Source organism: Opisthocomus hoazin, chromosome 5 (genome assembly GCF_030867145.1).
Source record: "Opisthocomus hoazin isolate bOpiHoa1 chromosome 5, bOpiHoa1.hap1, whole genome shotgun sequence".
In the NCBI taxonomy this organism is placed as follows: Eukaryota; Metazoa; Chordata; class Aves; order Opisthocomiformes; family Opisthocomidae; genus Opisthocomus; species Opisthocomus hoazin.
The window spans coordinates 61,475,559-61,493,392 of record NC_134418.1 but is presented as its reverse complement, the minus strand read 5'-3'; the positions used below and the strand labels follow the sequence as shown (position 1 = coordinate 61,493,392).

At 38.7% G+C, this 17,834-nt stretch overlaps 1 protein-coding gene across 3 annotated transcripts in view; it reads left to right on the top strand.

Moving 5' to 3' along the window:
• BMPR1B (bone morphogenetic protein receptor type 1B) overlaps positions 1-17,834 on the top strand; it is a 259,241-nt gene that overhangs the window by 48,755 nt on the left and 192,652 nt on the right. For 2 of the 3 annotated variants that reach the window (XM_075421483.1, XM_075421485.1), the window contains exon 2: positions 2,483-2,553. The exons of the other annotated variant lie outside the window; for it this stretch is intronic. The gene's annotated coding sequence lies outside the window, so the exon portion shown is untranslated. The remainder of the gene's footprint in view (positions 1-2,482; positions 2,554-17,834) is intronic. 3 annotated transcript variants of the gene reach the window in all.

The window sequence follows — 17,834 nt, the reverse complement described above, 5'->3', positions numbered from 1 at the left end:
TCTCAGGTGTGAATGCAGTTGAAATCGGAGTTGAGTTGCATGTGACTGTGGATGTTACTACTGTTCTTCTCCACCACAGATGTCCTATGAGAAGGTACAAATGGTGCTCTGGGGGAATGAAGGATGGAGCTAGGTTTACTTAAAACTGGTCATCCTTCAGATAGAAGCTGAAGTCATTACTGTTTACTGCAAATCACTTTTTAGCTCCTAAGTCATTTTCTTATAAACCTAAAACCTTTGCTCTGGAAGCAGTTTACTTTAATGTAGACTACAGAGTAGAGTTTAAATTAGTATTAAAGTTATAAATAATAGTTTTTTGTTTTAATCCTGAAATTGCTGTGCCTTGATTATGATCCCTGTTACTTTGAAATCAGAGGTTTATGTCCCTTACTGGGTGGGATCCTCACTGTAGAGAAGCTTGTAGGAGCAACCCTTCACCATAGCCCTGAGTGGCTGCCAGGCAGGTCATCTCGTGAAGCCTGGTTTGACAATGGCTGGATTTGTTTGGTCCCAAAGTGATGTTGCAGGAGTCGTGCATCTCCCTCTCCTCTGAACAGGAGCCAGGGGGACGAGAGAGGGAAGCAGATCTGGGTGAATGTTTGGAAGAGACCACGAGAGTCAGCTGTTGAATGTTTACTAACTTGAGAAAGTTTTTGATATTGGTGAGAGTTGCTGTGTTAAACATGCGCTGTTTAAAAAAAATTTCTGATGAAACATTGATATAAAGTGGATTGAAATTAAGTTGTTAAACCAAAGCTTTCTTACCTGTAGCTTTGTGTAAGCACCAGACAAACCTCTAGGATATATGAAAACTGTTTAAGTTAGTATTTCAGAACAGATATGACCTTACGTGCACAAGTGGCTACCTATGAAAGGACAGAATCCCCAATATTCGGGCCCTATGAAGAAGCTCAGCAACTAAAAAGGAAGCTTTCAAAATCCCTCCAGTGACTATAGGGAGTGAAGTCAGAAATTTTTCTGACTTTTAATCTAAGTTGAAATATATGTTATGGATACATGAGGGCTCCCAAGTTGCCAGTGTTACAGGTATTTTAGGGAAGATGTATTCACCATTAAAAGCTGTTAATTAGGAGCAAAACCCAAATGTTCGCAACTCACTTCAGTAGTTTGTTCTATACATGAACGTTCCCAGAACTAGTGTGAACAAAATGCATGGAGATTTTGTTTTATCCTGGAAAAAGGGAAACTGTACTGTACATTGTGAATTGGCTATGTCATTATAGTTGCGTATTTTCTTTAATAACAAACAACATTATTTTTTCCTTTCAAACAACAGAATATGACAACTGTAGAATAACAAAACTGCTGTAGGAACAAGCGCAGCTACTTGAATCGGGCCATTATCAGCAAGTCAGTTGTATTTATGCCCTTGCAAAATTTCTAGCTGTTCCAGTATTGTGAAGGAAGTGATAAATATTTGGGCACTCTTTGGGGCAGGAATGAGACTGAGCCATTCTGCAACTCTTGAATTGGTGTTAATGTATGTAAAACTACTTCAGATAAGATAAGCAGTGACATAGTAAAGATTTTAGGAAAGCTGTCTAAATGAATAATTTCTGCTTCACATTCTAGTGTGATAATGGTAGTTAAAGACCAAAGAAGCAAAAGCTCTGGTCCTCCTGTTTCTTGCCTCTGTGCTCTTGTGTCTTTTGTTCAACCCATGAAATTGTTTTTCTTAAAAGCGTGTAATGTGTTCATTCTCCAGCAGCTTTCATCATCATCATCCTACTGTAGCGGATGCTCCATCTTCTTTCTTTTTTGCTTCTAGCCTCTGTGAATAATTTTCCACCTTTGTCTTCAGTCCTCTGCAGCTGACCAAAACTGCTGTTGCTAAGGTCTTTGGTAAAGCTTTTATGGCTACATCTCGGAATAGATGAATCTCCATCTCTCTACTGCTGACGAGACTGTTGATCTCACCCTAACTAAGACTTGTAACATCTGTTGCCATACAAATCCTGTCCTACTCCCATGGAAGTGTTTGTTTGTTGTGTGTGTTGCAACAGGGAGGAGCGATGATCCTTAGTTTATAAGATATGTGAATTACTAGGGCATCCAGAAGTATTTTTAGTAATGTGTATCGTATTATTTCATTCTTCTGGAGCCTCTATTAAGATGTAAAGGAAACCTGTGTGGTCAAAAATCGCACAATGGGTTGCAGTACTGCCAGTTTCTCTTGGAAGCTGACCTAAGAAATAAAAATGTAATTTTCCTTACAAAGTGGTATTATTGATATTTTGTTATCAATGGGCTGCTGTTCATAAGAACACTTACCATGTTACTTTTCAAAAAAATGTAATAAATATATAACTAGCTATATGCCATCAGAGGGCTTTTTTCCAGATATCATTATGTTTTTACCTGAGTATCATACCAAAATTGGAAGGTCTGTATTATTTTGCAATGAATTAAACCTTCTTTCAGAATATCACTAATCATTTGAAAAAATGTTCTTTGCCCACAGGGTGGAGTTCATTTCTTTTGTTCTTGGGAGCTGAGTAGGAGAAAGGGACATTTCAGCTTTTCTTGATAAAGGTAAGACAGCATCTGTTGATAAAGATAAGAGACTCTTCATTATTATGAGCTCATAGAAAGTTTGTCAATGGAGGGTTTATTTACTTTGCCTTTTTTTTTTTTCAAGTTCTGTGCTTGGTAGTAAGTTCAATATGTGATAACGTAACTTGTATTGGGAATGGCATGTGTAATTCTACCACAGGTATCAGTAAAGGCTCTGAAGATAAGCAATTACCTGTAGATCAGCATGACAAAGTGGATAGCAATTTGTTGTATCTTGTGGAACTGGTGAGATTTTCCATATGCCTTTGAACTGGCCTGCCCAAGTTCACTCCATCACTTCTGCTTGTCAGAAGTAGGAGACAGAGAAGGGGGTAAAGCTCTGGAATTCTTCTCAGAGGCATGTTTTCCCAATGACCCTTTCTTTGTGTTGTGCTAAAAGGTTTTATAAATTTTATAGAGCTTTAATTTAAAACCTGCACGAAACATTTAAAGGTATAGCGTGCAGCTTAGTGTTGAACTCTTAATTGCAATTTTTGATGCAGGAATCAATGTAGCACTGTCTTTCCTTATTTCCATTTGGCAAATTTTGGAAAGTGTTTGTAGGTAGGTTTGATGTGACAACTGCAGAGAAGGGGGCTGCTCTGGTTTAACAGTTACCACATGCGCAGCAGACTGCGCTGCATGAGAGACAGTGCGCAAGCCTGTTTCAATTCCATTCAAAGGGGCTGGAATTCATACATGGTCATTTACCATTTCTCATCTGACAAAGGCTGTGATCTCTAATTGAGGGTGGTAATGTGTTTTAAGGAGCACAAGACAGTCACTACCTATTTATTGTGTGACTGTATCTGCAGATCCACTTCAGACTTGCTCAGCATTGCATTTAACTGGATGGTAGGATGAAGGCTCCAGCTGTATGTTAATGTTTCGATTATCAAGAATAGCAAGGCATAAGTCTAATTCTTGGAAGTTAAATAGTTTGTAAAAGAGAAAACCACTCAAAACTCTGCAAACCTGAAGAGAAATCAGAAGATTCACCAAACGTCTGCTTTGTGTGTTCGCGCTGATGAGCTGATTTTGAGGTTTCTTTTGTAAGCGTTATACAACTTTTTTGAGCAGTAGTTTAAAGCAGCATAATCATGCCTCTGTGTATGGATGCAGATTGTATCAATTCACAGATGCTTACTGTAATATAGTCTACTACTTTGGGGAATGAGGAAGGGCTGTAATCACCTTCATACGTTTATTATTGTATGAGCGGGTAAATATTAATAAATACATTGACTTCTTGCTTAGCAAAACATAAATTAAAATATTTTTGATATAAAAATGTTCTTTCAATTTCTTTGACTGACTTCTGAGTTTAGGCTTTACCTTTTATCTCTCATCCACTAATAAATACAAAAAATTCCCTTGAGTTCAGTAATATGCTTCCAATATACCCTCGTGCTCCTGCCATTCCTCCCCTTGCGACTTGTGAAGCCATTGCTTATCATTTCAAATGTTCATATTTTGTGATTTTTAAAATTTATTCAGCATGTATAATCTCAAAGGTTAAATTGCTGCGGGATGAATTCTCAACCAATCATGAAAGGAGAAAGAAATTTTCCTGCTGAAGTGGTACGTCTGTTGGAGGACTCGTGGACTCTTAGTGAAGGAATGTGTTCCAGTGTTAGATTGCTAAAGATGCAGGGGGAAAAATTGCTATGCTAACATACATGAAAATGTATTAATAATAATTTACAGATAAATTAATATGGCCTGAGCTTAATCTCATTCTGGCAAAACTCATGTTGAAGGAAATGAGAATTTACTGGTTTAGGATCTAATGGAGTCTGTCTGATTTTTTTCTTCTTTCTTTTTTCGCCTTCTTCCCTGCACTGGAGAACTTACTTAAAGTAGTAGCCTTAAATATTTAATAGTACTGTACCTACTGTGTGAATTTGTTGGTGAGAGGCAAATAATTTTCTTGCTATCCTTGTAAGACTCACTCACCTGTATAAAGCACGGTCCTCTGGTGAAACAGCATGCTCTTGCATTTTCTGAACGTTGAACAGAAGTTATTCCTCCTTAGAGATTGCTCCATGCTTCCTGTGCAGTCGTTAAGCCTTGCTCAGTGATATATGTGATAGGCTAGTTCTGACTCGCTGCACTTCTTTCTGTATTTAGGTAAAAACAGGATGTCTGAAGTCTCTGGGGTGTGTGGTTCCCCACGGGTGCACAGACAGAGCAGCAGCACTTCGCTTGCTCTTTGCTGCTTTGTGGGAGTGGAAGAGCTCGGAGTTCATACTGAAGTTTATCAGTACCTAGCAGGGTTTAAGAATTACAGTTAATGACAGAAATTCCCAGTTGTAATCAGGGGCAGATTCAGTTTCTGGCTGTGTTGAATTGGTGCTCGATATAGCTGTGGGAGGAGCTGGAGCTGCAGGATCAGTTAACGGTATCACTGAAATAAAATGATGGTTTGTGAGCTCTGATGCTTCACCATATGGTAACTACTTCTTCAGCTTTAACACTCTTGCAATGGCTGCAGGCTTCACGAACAGAAAGGTTAACTGTTCCCTGCCTCCTACCCGCAGTCTGCTCAAAAAAACCTGCCCCTAAGTATTCATTTAGACTTATTTTCAACAAGATGTGCTTTGTATTATACACTGAAAGTTTAAGTCTGTAAATTGTGTGTAAGTGTAGGACGAGTGCTTTGAAAACTGAAGATGCCAGTGGGCTGCAGGTTCAGCTGTGCTTTCTCTTGGGAGCGGTCCGAGTTAACGCCGTAGGCTGGGATAACTCCGGTCCTCAGGAGAGTTGGAAGGCCAGAAACTGTCCTTCAGCGTTCCTATGTCTTCCCTCCCAGTTATGACGAATGGTGTAATTCTTTTTCGTCACAACATAGTTCAGGTCCAAAACCAACAGTCCTCGCCATGTGTGTCTTAATTCTTTCTTCCCTGACCCTTTTCTAGAATCAGCAACTCTTTGGGGCAGCAGCACTCTTCATACTCGTCTGGTTTACGACAGAGCCTGTGCATGTTCTGTTCAGTCTGCTCCCTGAACAGAGGGCTGTGTCAGAGAGCAAATGCTGTCCCTAGTAATAATATTTGCCTCAAAGGAGCCTGACCTGCTTTGTAATGTTTTTGGAAACAAAATGCAGGAATAAGCGTTATATCACGAACGAAGCAAGGAAAATAGGGTTGCTGTTTTCCTTAAACAGGAACAGAGCTTCGATGCTGCTGAAATGTTTGGTTTGCTGAGGGAGATTAACTTTCCAGGAAGTTGGACATTTTCTTGACTGGTTTGTTTTGGATATTTCCCCTAATTGACTGTAATCTAATTATTAAGATATAAAGCCAGGCCTCTGAAACAGACAATAACTGCAGTTGGAAGGATTGATTGTGATCCCTCAATTGAAGGAGAACTGAGTGGCATTTGTCTTTCTAGTACTGTATATAACTGGCAGTGGAGTCACTGAGTCAGTGACGTGTAGGATGTTTTGTGACCATCCTTTAATGATGTTATCATGACTTGTGATTTATCAATTCATAACTTAGTTGCATGTTATAATGTAGAACAAATATCAACAGAGCAAGGCTGATTTGCATAGAAAGTTACGCAAGGGAACATCTTGTTACCTTTCCTGTTTCACATTCTAAAAAAACAGTCCATTTCATATTACCGCTAAGCAGTTTTCTGCTTGGAAAGGTGAGTACTATAAAATATAAATGCTGGGGAATGTATCTGGTTAAAATAAACCTCTTTCCCACATTGCGGCTGATTTTCTTTTGTGTGTAAAAGGGGATTAGCACAGGAGACGGAGGCTGGGGGAGTAGTGGATGTTGCTGAATGGACTGGAACAGGTTACTCATTCTTTAGAATAGCCAGAAGGCAAACTCAAGTGCACTTGAAAAACCATGGTAAAATACCCCATGTGTAGTTTAGGCTTTTAAATACAATGTTTAGTATTGACTTTTATATTGGGTTAGAGAATGAATCAACTCCTGAGAATGCGCTGGAAAAATACTCCGTGGAGAAGGTTAAGAAGTGGCAGTGCAGGCTGTGGTGCTTTGCACCCTGCGCAGTCACTTAAATGCAAGTGTGTTTGTGTGGTGTTTTCTATACACTATGTATATATATATGTGTGTATATAATATAGCATATATGTATATACATATAGAATATACATATAATTAGACACGTGTGTGTATTTTGCATACATATGTCTATATATGTGGCTATATATGCATATGCACATGTGTATATATACATGCATATACACATGTGCATATACATACATATATGTATCTCCTGCCTTCCATGATACTTCCTGTATTGCCAGTTTGAGAATCTCTGTACTAGTCCTTGTTATGCGTACATGTACGCACACATATGTATACACGTGTATGTGCACATATATATACATATGTATATATGCACACACATATATGCACCCATATGTATATATATATGCACACAGGACATGGCCCAGGAACATTGAATCTGGGGTTTTCCCCTCCTGTCCATCCACAGATACTCTCTCATCACCAATATTCATATGAAGAGAGTAACGTTTAACTTGATCAAGTGAGGAGGAGGCTGTGACAGGAGTTGGTGAGGGAGCAGAAAGAGCTGATAGGCAACTGGGTGACATAACCCCCTGTTGACAGGTGAGGTGCAGGATTTGGGAAGTCAGGCTGGAATAGGCCAACCTAACTCTGAGAAGTGTTTGGTGCTTACAGTGCTTTTTTTTAAGTAGGGAAGGAAAAGGGAGCAAAGGGTTTGATGGTATGATTTATTACTAGACCTGTCAGGACTGAAGTTTGGGGTAGATTGGGAATGAGATTCTGTTGTGATATATATGTTTATATCGCAGGGCGAGAAGAAACAGGAGAAGTGGTACAAAAAACTATAAAAACCCCTAAAATAGATAAAGCAGAATTAACAGCGCTTGAGAAATGTGGCATAAAAGTCTGCTGGCTAAAGTATTCACTTCTATGTGATTAAAAAACTCTCATTCAGGTATTTATGAAAAGATGAAAATAAGGTAAAACCAGTTGTAGTGGCAAGGGCAGGGTAATGTAAGGCTTGCAGCCTTGAGGGATCAAAAGCAGGATGTAAACATGGAAACTAAAACCACCTTATTTTGGTACAGAAAGTATGATTTGTGTCTCCCCTGCCCTTGAATAAAAAGACAAGCTGTAGGATACCTAACAGAAGTTGTTCTAGCCACTAGGAATGGAAACAAACCTGTGACATCATATGAAATGGCTAATTTTCATTAAAAATGTACATCTTGTGGATCCATGGAGTTGCAAGTCCACTGCCAAAAAGGTGATGGGTGGCAAGTCCAGAGCAAAAGAGGAGGACGCTGGGTAAGATTTTGATCTGGCAGAGTTGGCTATTGCTGACTGAGACTGTTTTAACTGAATCCCACCATATTAGTATTAAAATACTGACTGCATCAACCAGTGTTGTCTACTAGAATAGCAGAAATCACTTTGGAAATTAGCGGATCACTGCAGTTCCCTGGAAATTACTATCTATAGTCCTAAAGCATAAAAATGTAATGTGCTGTGCCAGGGCAGCATGATAGAAGCATTATGATAATGTGATAATTTCTCTTCCTGGAAAAGCATAATTTAGATCACCAAAATCAGTGGGATTGAAGGACACATTGAAAATAAATCACGTGTTGCTCTACTGAATACTGCTGGCTGGACCTTAAATACGTTCCTATGTGATGTAGTTGGAACCGTAGCACATCCCTCTATCATATTTGGGACTTAACGATATTCAGTGGCCAAAACTATGTGTTATGCCTGAAAAACATATTGTAAACTACTGAAACTATGCGTGAAGATACCACGTTTTGATAATGACCGCTTTGTATCTAGAATTGAATTATTTGCATAAAATATCGCACGACCTACTGACATGCTGAACGACTAGGAATGTCTCTGGAGACCTACAACAGGGAATACTTATTTGGAGAATCAGGAGACAAACCCAGAGGACTAAGCCTGTTGTAGAGATCGGACTGTTGCATTGAGCAAATCAAAGTCCATGTGCGTGATCTAAACCATGTTTGACATACCAGGCTTTGGTTTCACCAGGAGACTCACTATGGTATTTGGTTATGTTTTTAGAACCCACAAGTGTAAATTAGAATGAGCTAATTTTATAATTATTCCCAACAGACACGCAAGTAATTTAGTCTCAGTCATGTTTATTTTATAAAGACACAATCATTGAAAAAAAGAAGTGCTGAGAAACCACAAGTGGTTTGAGCAATAGAGGCTTAGAGCTTTTGCAAACACACACGTGTTTAAAATGTGGTAGCATTTGTTTAAAAGCCATTGAATGTTCTGTCTCTTGCTTTCTGGTTTTATGACTGTCCTTAAGATTAATACCAAGGTACTGGGGGGGGGGGGGGGGGGAGTGTTTTGGTGGTGGTGGTATTAGTCATTAATTTAGTTTAAATTCCAGGAAAAAACTCCGTTGTTCAGACTTGAGGAATAAAGAAAAAAATCATGCTTGCTTAAGATGCTACTGGAGGAGAGACTGATCCTGAGAATGAATGGAGAAAAGGATTTTTTTTTTTTTTTTTCATCCTGAGGCTTGATGGATTGTTTGTTCTGAAGAGGTAGGGATACAACTTTAATATGTTTTTTTTCCTGTCTCAACAGCTTGAGGAAGCAAATGCTGATAGGATACAAATATGCTGTGCAGAAAGGGCACCATACACAAATATGTTAAAATCAGGATTGTAATATTAGCCTGCAAAAAGATGGTTAGAAATGCTGAGGTTCTCAGCAGTTGTTTAATGAGCAAGTCCACGTATGTCATGACTCTCACCAGTTCTCTGATAGTTATTTTAGCGTGACCTGAGAGGAAAAAAATATTTGACAATGACAGAAGTTGTGGCTCACAGCTTTTGGGTCTTATACAATGCATGACATGATGTTACGATTTTTTGAAAAATAGTACTGGTAATAACAATACCATTCACAGGTGGCAAACAGCTCTCAAAAACATTGCGCTTTCTGAGAGCAGTTAGCTTTATTGGCTAGTTAGTCTTTATTACTTTTAGTAGGAAGGATTAAACAAACAACTTTAGCATGGCTGTAATGAGCTGTCAAAGATGAATTTTAGCCTACTTTGCTTCTTTAAGGTGTTGTTTAAATAAATCTGTATTTGCCTTTCTGTGAGAAGTACTTTGTCTTCTGTTTTTTGAAAGAAGTATCGACTTTGAGATCAGGAAAAAGGAACACTCGTGCTGATTTTCGTGTGGTTGTATATACAGGTTCTGTTTATAATGCCTGTGTTAACATTGATTTTATACAGTGCAGATATAAACCTTTTTGTAAACTTTTTGTAAGATTTTTAAATACAGTTAGATAGCAGCCAGACTCTTTAAATTTCCCGTGTAGGTTTTTAGGATCAAATAACTGATCCTTAATCAGGTAATGTATCATGTTTCAGGTGCAAGTGTCTTGCTTCTGGAATAAGTTCCACAGCTGCATCTGAAGCCTAATGCTGCTGGAGTTAATATATAAATCTCTATTTCTAGATTTTTCGAAAGGTCTGCAACAATCAAGCACCCTTTTTTCAATAAAGGTGATGGGGTTTAGGACTGTAACTTCATATAAGCCTTTAAAATTTAAAGCCCTGCTCAAAGTAAGATAGTGTGGTTGGGAAGTCAAAATTATGTGAATTACAAAAAATTACAGTAAATGGTTCTTTTAGATATGAGACCTTTCTGGCAATTTCCATAGAATTTCTAATATAAAGTAGACAAGAGTATTTTGTGAATGAATAGCTTTCTAAGTTAAATATAGATTTTAGTTTTTCAGTCTGGAGAACTCACACTCTGATGTAAGGAGTTTTTAGGCTTTATGGAATATCTTATATAATTAAAACTTTTCACTGGAATCGAGATAACTTTTTTAACATCATATCGTCGTTGGTTTTGTAAAATGTACTAGATTCATAGTTTCAGTGAAAAATGAGATTTTAACTTGAGTGAAGAAATATAGCCCTAATGAGAACAGGTTTTAGTGTGTTGAGGACAGGAGTTATTATGAGTAATGAAGTCAGACTTTTACATGAACTCCCTTTTGTACTGATCTTCTGCAATATTTTAATATTGGTTGTCAAGTTTCCAGCATAGTCTAAAACTGTAATTCCAAGCCCTTCTCTTTGGTCAAATGTACAAGTCACTGCTCTCTGCTCCAATAGGTATGTCTTAATATTTACATTTCCCATCAGGAAATGTGTGTTTTAATTTGTTGAGTGCAGGTTTCAAGATTGCCTCCAAAGTTGGAGGGGTTATGTGTGATATGTCCTCATCCATGTCCCACCGAGGTCAGCAGAAAGGTACCCACTGGCAGCCGTGGGTAGTTGAGCACCATTGGTAGCATTCTCCTCCAATGTGTTATTGTATGTTTTTCTGTTAAGTTTAGGTGGTTGTATGCTGTAAGAATATTTTTGCAGTTTCAGTTATTAAAAAGTTCTGCCTTTCAGTTTTTGCAGCAATATATATGACATTTTTTCTATGAAGTTTTTAATGTAGGTGCACTGTTTCACCACTTTCATCTAACAAAGAATTTTCTTGATAATCAGACATCAAAGTCCTCAAATGCCTTCATCTTCAAATTGGTATTTTATTCTAAATAGTTATCAAAGTTGAGTACTTGTATACTTGCTTCCTGTAAGTTTTAATGCTGAAATACTTTATTTACATATTTAATTTTCTCCACACTATCTGCAGGATGTGCTGTCCTCTTTCATACTGATTTACTTTTTTGCCTCTAACACACCGTGCAGTTTTTAAGATATTGGGCTTGCCTTTTGAGAATATCAGCTTAGATAAATGGGAAAGAATGTTCAATATAGTCTTTGTAGCCCTTGGTTATGAGAAGCAGATGTAATAGGTAATTCCTTCTTTTTTTTACTCTAATGGCTTTCCAGTGGCATTTAACTGGTTATGTTTATTATAAATGTCATCATATGCATTAAGAAAAAACTAAATGCAATGAATATTGCAAGCCACAACAACAGAAAGTGTCACTTACTTTGTTAAAGCTGAAAGAAACTGGGTTTAGTCTCAAATCTTCTCGAAGTATACTTATCTAAAACACCAATGAACACATGAAACCTATGAATACTGTTAGTCTGCATATATCTCTAGTGTTCATAGCCATACGAAGAATTGCACTAAACAGTAGTTCTACAAAGGAGTAGGAGGGACCTTAGCAAATGTGGTACCGTGTGGAGAGAGCCTCAGGGTGGTAAGTAGACTTTTTGTTTGTTTGTTTCATGTGGCTGTGAAGTGTGGGAATTCTGCTTCCTTTTTTGCATCTCATCCTTCTGTGCTTTTAAAATGCTTTCGCAAGCGTAAATATTGTCAGTGGGGCTGTGCATATAAAGACTACCTAGAGAACATCTGTTATGAGGGTCATAATATTTATTGACTGGGAGGGAATAGGTTTGTTGATGGCTGAATGTAGAATAAGTAAATCATCAGGTAGTCCTATGAGAATTTCTAGCTTTGAGAATATAAATATATGTATAAATTCACACACATGGTGTGAATTTTTGACAGAATAAAAAAAAACCCTAAACAATAAGAGGTGGGAGATGTGAAGATTGGGGAAGTTGTTACCATAACCCCGTGATTTATGAAATTACATTTCGATTTTAAATGCTTATATGCTGCAAATAAATTTAAAAAAAACTCCTCTCTGAAATCCATAAAGTCTATTTCAAAGGCTTTTTTTTCCCAATTGCATTTAACAGTATTTATAGGTATCACATTAATATAAGGTTTAGCAGTGCAAAATAAATTCTCTCAGTAAAGCCTCTCCATCCGAGTATATACTCAAAGAACTTTGTACTCAGTTTTCCTCCATTAGCCGATGTGTACTTAAAAGCTGCAATTAAAATGTCATCTGAGATAGGTGAGCAATGAATTTGTTTGAGCCTTTCAGATCTGAGTCCAAAAGATTTTTTTAAAAAAAAAAGAAAGGAAAAAGGATCCTACAGTACTTCAAACATGATGCGTGCTCCTGTTTGGCTGCCAAAATTACCCTTGAAGACCTTATTTAAAATGATAGAGATTTACAGCACTAGTGTGCATAGTCGACGAAGGGAAATTAAAATGCAATTGCAAGCACTCATCAAAAGCTCCAGCTTTCAGTTAGCTTCAGTTAAAAAGCACAGTTTATTATGAAGTGGCATGACAAAGTTGGCAGGATTTTGTCAGGCCTAAGCTGGAGCTGAGCAAGCTACAGGTAGGAGATAAAAAGCCCGATCCATACTCCACTGAAGTACTGAAGTAAATTGTAAGTTGCCTATCAGATCTAAGACTTTAAAATTTGCCAAAAGATTTTGATTGCACGTGATAAGATTTTTTTTTTTTAGATTTTCAGTAATTATTAGAAACATTGCTTTATTCATTTACATATGTTTACATAAGAATAAATTAATATTGGAGATGAAAATCTCCTTTTAACACATTATGGAAGTCACTGTATTGATCCCAGATATTGGTGAGTGAGCCCTGGGTGTTGTGTAGAGCCAAACAGCGCCTGTTGCCCTGTGAGGCCGTGATCATCGATATTTGTCAGTACATCTGGGCGCTGCAGCACGGCCAAGCCATGTGAATTTGAATCAGGTCAGATGTGAGAACTTGCTCGCATTTTTGTCAGCTTGGCAGGAGCACACAATGAGGTATTTATAGCTGCCTCGTACCAGCTGCAGGAAGAAGGATGATACCTGATCTGGCATAAAATCTACTGATATAAAATTACTTTCTAAAACATTTTTTAGAAGTTATTTGCATCAGCAGAATGTGTTGGTACCAGTTCAGCTTTTTTTTTTTGTCATGAGCTTTTGCTGGTCTTATAGGTACTGAGCACCCAGAAACTGCAGTTATCATCTCAGTGAACCACAACTTACAATTATTATTAGTAATTACTAAATATGAATATAATAATAATAATAATTTAGTATTATTAACTATTTGAGTTGTACTGAAATAAATTGCACTGTTATCTGAAAGCTAGTAGTTGTCAGAGTATAATTTGAGGAGATTTTTTTTTTCTCTTGTTTCAAAGAGGATTTTCTATGTAACCATTTTTCACAAATAGGAGTCATATTATAAGATAGAATGGTACTATTTTTTAAACGGGAATTTATCAGGCATGATCCTTCTCTGTTTTATCAGTGTAACTGGTGCCAGGGTGAACCTGACTCGGGAACATGCAGCTGAGCATGGGGAATGGCAGAAATGTCTTAAATTTGTTATTGGACAGGGAGCGCTGGCCTTATTGGAGTAAATGTGTGTGGAATGGCACGCTCAGAGCAGACGATGGTCTGGTAATATTTCACATGAGGAAGTCTTATCAACAAAGTAAAAAAAAAGTTAAAAGTTGTGCCCTTTGTTTTAATTTTGGTTTAGATATTTGTTAATATTTTCAAATTTCATCCAGCTCGTGGGCTTTTAGTAGACTTGGGGTTGGTAAAAGTTTGTTGAAGAGGATGGTGAAAATAAAAGCTCAATTCTAAGAAAAGAGGTGATCACCTTGGAATTGTTCTGCAAAAGGTAATTTATGGAGGGGGGAAAAAAGAGAAAATTACGAGAGGAGAAAATAATAGTTGTGTTTCAATCGCAAGTGCCTATGCAGACACGCTATTCTTCCATGTATAATCACATTACAGTCCAGGAGAAGTGAATAGAGAAGCCTATGCAGATTTTAGTAAGTGATCCCTGCAACGTGAGATGTGGGAGGCGAAAAGCTCTGGTGAATGACAATCAGTTTCATCTGGGTTAGAGAAGAAACAACAATTTTACTGCTTAGTTTTATAACACACTATCCACTATGTTTATGTCAATAAATACACTGAAAATAAGCTCTCAAGAACTGACATTTGAATGCAGCTGCAGCAGGGTCAAGAATTTCAGAGTACTGTGTTGTTTTGCCTCTGAACTTGCAGCTCTGACTCAGGTAAAGGTCATCATTTGTATGTATGAATTTGGCAGCACCAAATAATCACTGGTAACAATTTTCCTCAAAGAAAAGGACAACCATGGGGATTTAAAACAACGTACAGAGCATATCTGTCTACTTTGGACCATTGCATTCATGCAGTAATTACCCATGAAGAGTTTTGCACAACTGCTCTTTACAGTTTTACTGACTGTTATCCTTGACCAGGAGCTGGATTACTGGAGAGGTTTTTGCAGGTTCCATTGACACAACGGCCACAAGTAGGCAGCATCAGTGTTCAGGCAGGAGAATTTGATGGAGAAGGTAAACCCTATATAAACTAACAAGCATATCCCTTGGCTGTATGAGAGAAGAAGATGGCTGTAAGGTCATGTTAAAGTCCTGAATTGTTTAGGAAAGCTTACATCTTCCAGCTGTGACACATCACACAGGCAGGTCAGAATACACCAAAGTTTTGGTTTAACAGAAACACGGAAAGTCAACGTAGGTAATTTTATCTGCTGTGTTCCCTTGGGCCGGTGTGTTGGAGAGTAAAATCTGTCATTAGTCATTGTTGCCTCTGGTGAGCTATTAATTTGTTACGCTCTTTTATGTCTGTATGTATTTTTGTAAATAGTGCTTAGATTAAAGTGAAGTGTACATATTTGTAGTAACAGATGGATTGGACTTTCAGGGAAAGTCAAGCTTTTTGCCGCTCAGTGGGGCTGGTAACATTCATGCTCATAAAAACTATCTACACTTCTCTGCTGTCTGTGAAAGGATTAGTAAATTTAGAAGCAAGAGTAATGTTCGGCGATAAACGCAAGTTTCAGAAACTCCAGTTCCAGTTTTTCTCACTTTTACTAACAAAGGAACAGCCTGTGTGTGCTGGATATCTTTAGTAACTTGGTATAACTTCATATACCCACCTCTGTACTTGCAAAGTGCTTTTGGAGATGCTGAAGTGCTGTTCTGTCCTGCGGCTGTGTGTACACAGTCATGGAGTGGTCGGAAGAGAGCTATGTAAGAACTCCTGAAGGATCTTTCAAGATAACCTGTAAATTTAGCGTTGTTGCTTTATTAAATAATCTTTCAGCTTTTCCAGCTTTTGATCCCCTTACAGCAGTGCTTTGTGTTGATGTAAACAGGAACCTTGGAAACATGATGTGATGCTGCGTAATCAAGATCTCCAGAAGTCATGAATGAACCTGTGTCCTCACTGTAGGAAACGGAGCTGGGATGCGTGAACAGGCATTACTTGAGTATAAGGTGAACTCAGCTTTTTGAAAAGAGATTAAGCACGAGCTATATAGCTTTGAAAGTGTCAGGCAAGCTTGACGTGTCTTCAGATGAGTCAAATACATTCTGTGGCTGCTAAGGTTTGATGAAGAGTGTTGTCTGACTTCACTGTGCCATAGGCAGTTCTACTATTTTTAAAGTCTTGGAATTAGTAAGAAAATGATTAAGAATAAAAAAAAAAAGTGAGGAAATCTCACTGTGGATTCTGGTATTCAGTGGCTCCAGGCAAGCAAGGTCAGGACATAAAATTAGGATGCATATTTAGGTTAGTGTTTTGGCAACGTAAAGAGTAGGTTAAGAAGGCAAAGATAGTAATTAGATAAACTCCTGGTTTAATTTATCTTTTAGTTTCTCATTAGGTTTTGCCTTTGGGCGTAGTCAGCTGCAGCATGACTTTATGCTTTATCATATTGAAAGGGGGCATTGTAATTTGGGTGCAGGCTTTGGCGTGAACAGCCTTCTGGCAGAGGGAAGGTTCTCTGGGAAAGATGGAGCCTGAAAAGAGGGACTCCGGGAGAAATCAGACCTGCAGAAAATCTGGGCTGTTAATGCAACATGACCTTTTGCATGCTGTCTCTTGATTCTTGACTGCACTCTTGAGCTGCAGCTCTTCTTTGGAGCACAGCTTATGCCTGCTAAATGTCGTGTTGTCAGTCTTTTGCCTGACAGGGAGGGACGATGGAGGTGTCGCAGCTTAGCTGCATCCCAGTTATTTCTGTGCCTGTTCCTTAAGCAGAAGGGCAAAAGTTGCTAAGAAAGGAGATGAAGCTTTGGGAACGGGTGCCTGGAGCTGAAAGGAGGATTGAAGCACATGGAAAAGTGCTTTAGCACTGCTGGAAGGTGTTGTACGGGTAACCTGAGTTGAGCTATGTACTCATGTAACAGTTGGGATTCCCTTCTATGAAAGATAATACTGAGTTACTGGAGGTTTTTCACCCTTTCTTAGTTAAAACAAAAGCTCATTTCAGACCCATTTGCAACATCTCTACTAGGCAAGATGAGGCCTCTTTACCCAGAGCTCTGCTCTCTTCTGAATGGGTTTATTTATGCCAAAAATGGATTATCCCAGTGTTGCCAGCGAGTGTGACCCACAGTGCAGTGTGACGAGAAATCCAGTATGTGTACTATGGAGATAACTCTTTTCCCCGCCCACACTCTCGGTGGCTTGCATGCTTGTCTGGTGCCTCTCCCAGCTCCCTTTTTGTCATTGTAGCTGTCTGAAAGCTTGGAAATACGTAAGGATTGTTCTGTTTGCATTGTCTGCAAACAGACAGCCCCATGGCTGGTGGTTGATCCTGCTGTTGTTGGTTTTGCTGTTCTTCTCAGGTGCCTTACGGAGAGCTTTCCCAGCCTAGAGCAAGCCTTACGCTCTGCCGTGAGGGTAGTGCTCCCAAGAAACCTGAGAAGGGGAGAGAGGCTGCCTGCAAGTAACAGATGGTTACTGTTTTAAATACAGGGGGGGAAGAAAAAAAAAAAAAAAGATTCCTACCTGACATGCAGTGCTGGGAGAGAAGGCAGGGTTTTCTTGGTGGGGGTGTCTGAGGGGAAAAGAGGTGGAAAGAAGGAGGTGAGGGATGAAAAGGAGAAAAATTGATTGGAGCTTTTTCATATCCTACTTAATCACAGTCATATGTCAGGCTGTTTGAGAGGAGGAGGGAGGGGATGGCTTGTTGAAATCTGTAGCGTGCTGGAATTCTGCGAGTGAGTTGTGCAGTGTGGTGAGTCCTGTGGCTTGCTGCTGCCCCGATGAATAGAGTCTTTCCAGAGCTGCCAAGCCCAAAGCAAATGTGGTCAGGGATTTATTACGAAATGTACCAAGCCTTGGCATGGAGCTAATTGCGTATAACAAGGAGCGTGCTGGAAACTCAGACCTGAAAGGTGACAAATGCAGAAAGTATTCTATATCTGATGCTGGTGAAAGACGTTTTGTGTAAGTGAATGTCTGTATGTCTGTGCTTTTTGCTAATGAGCTCCCAAACATAGCTGCATGTTTTCTTGTTATTATCTTGATTAACATAGATG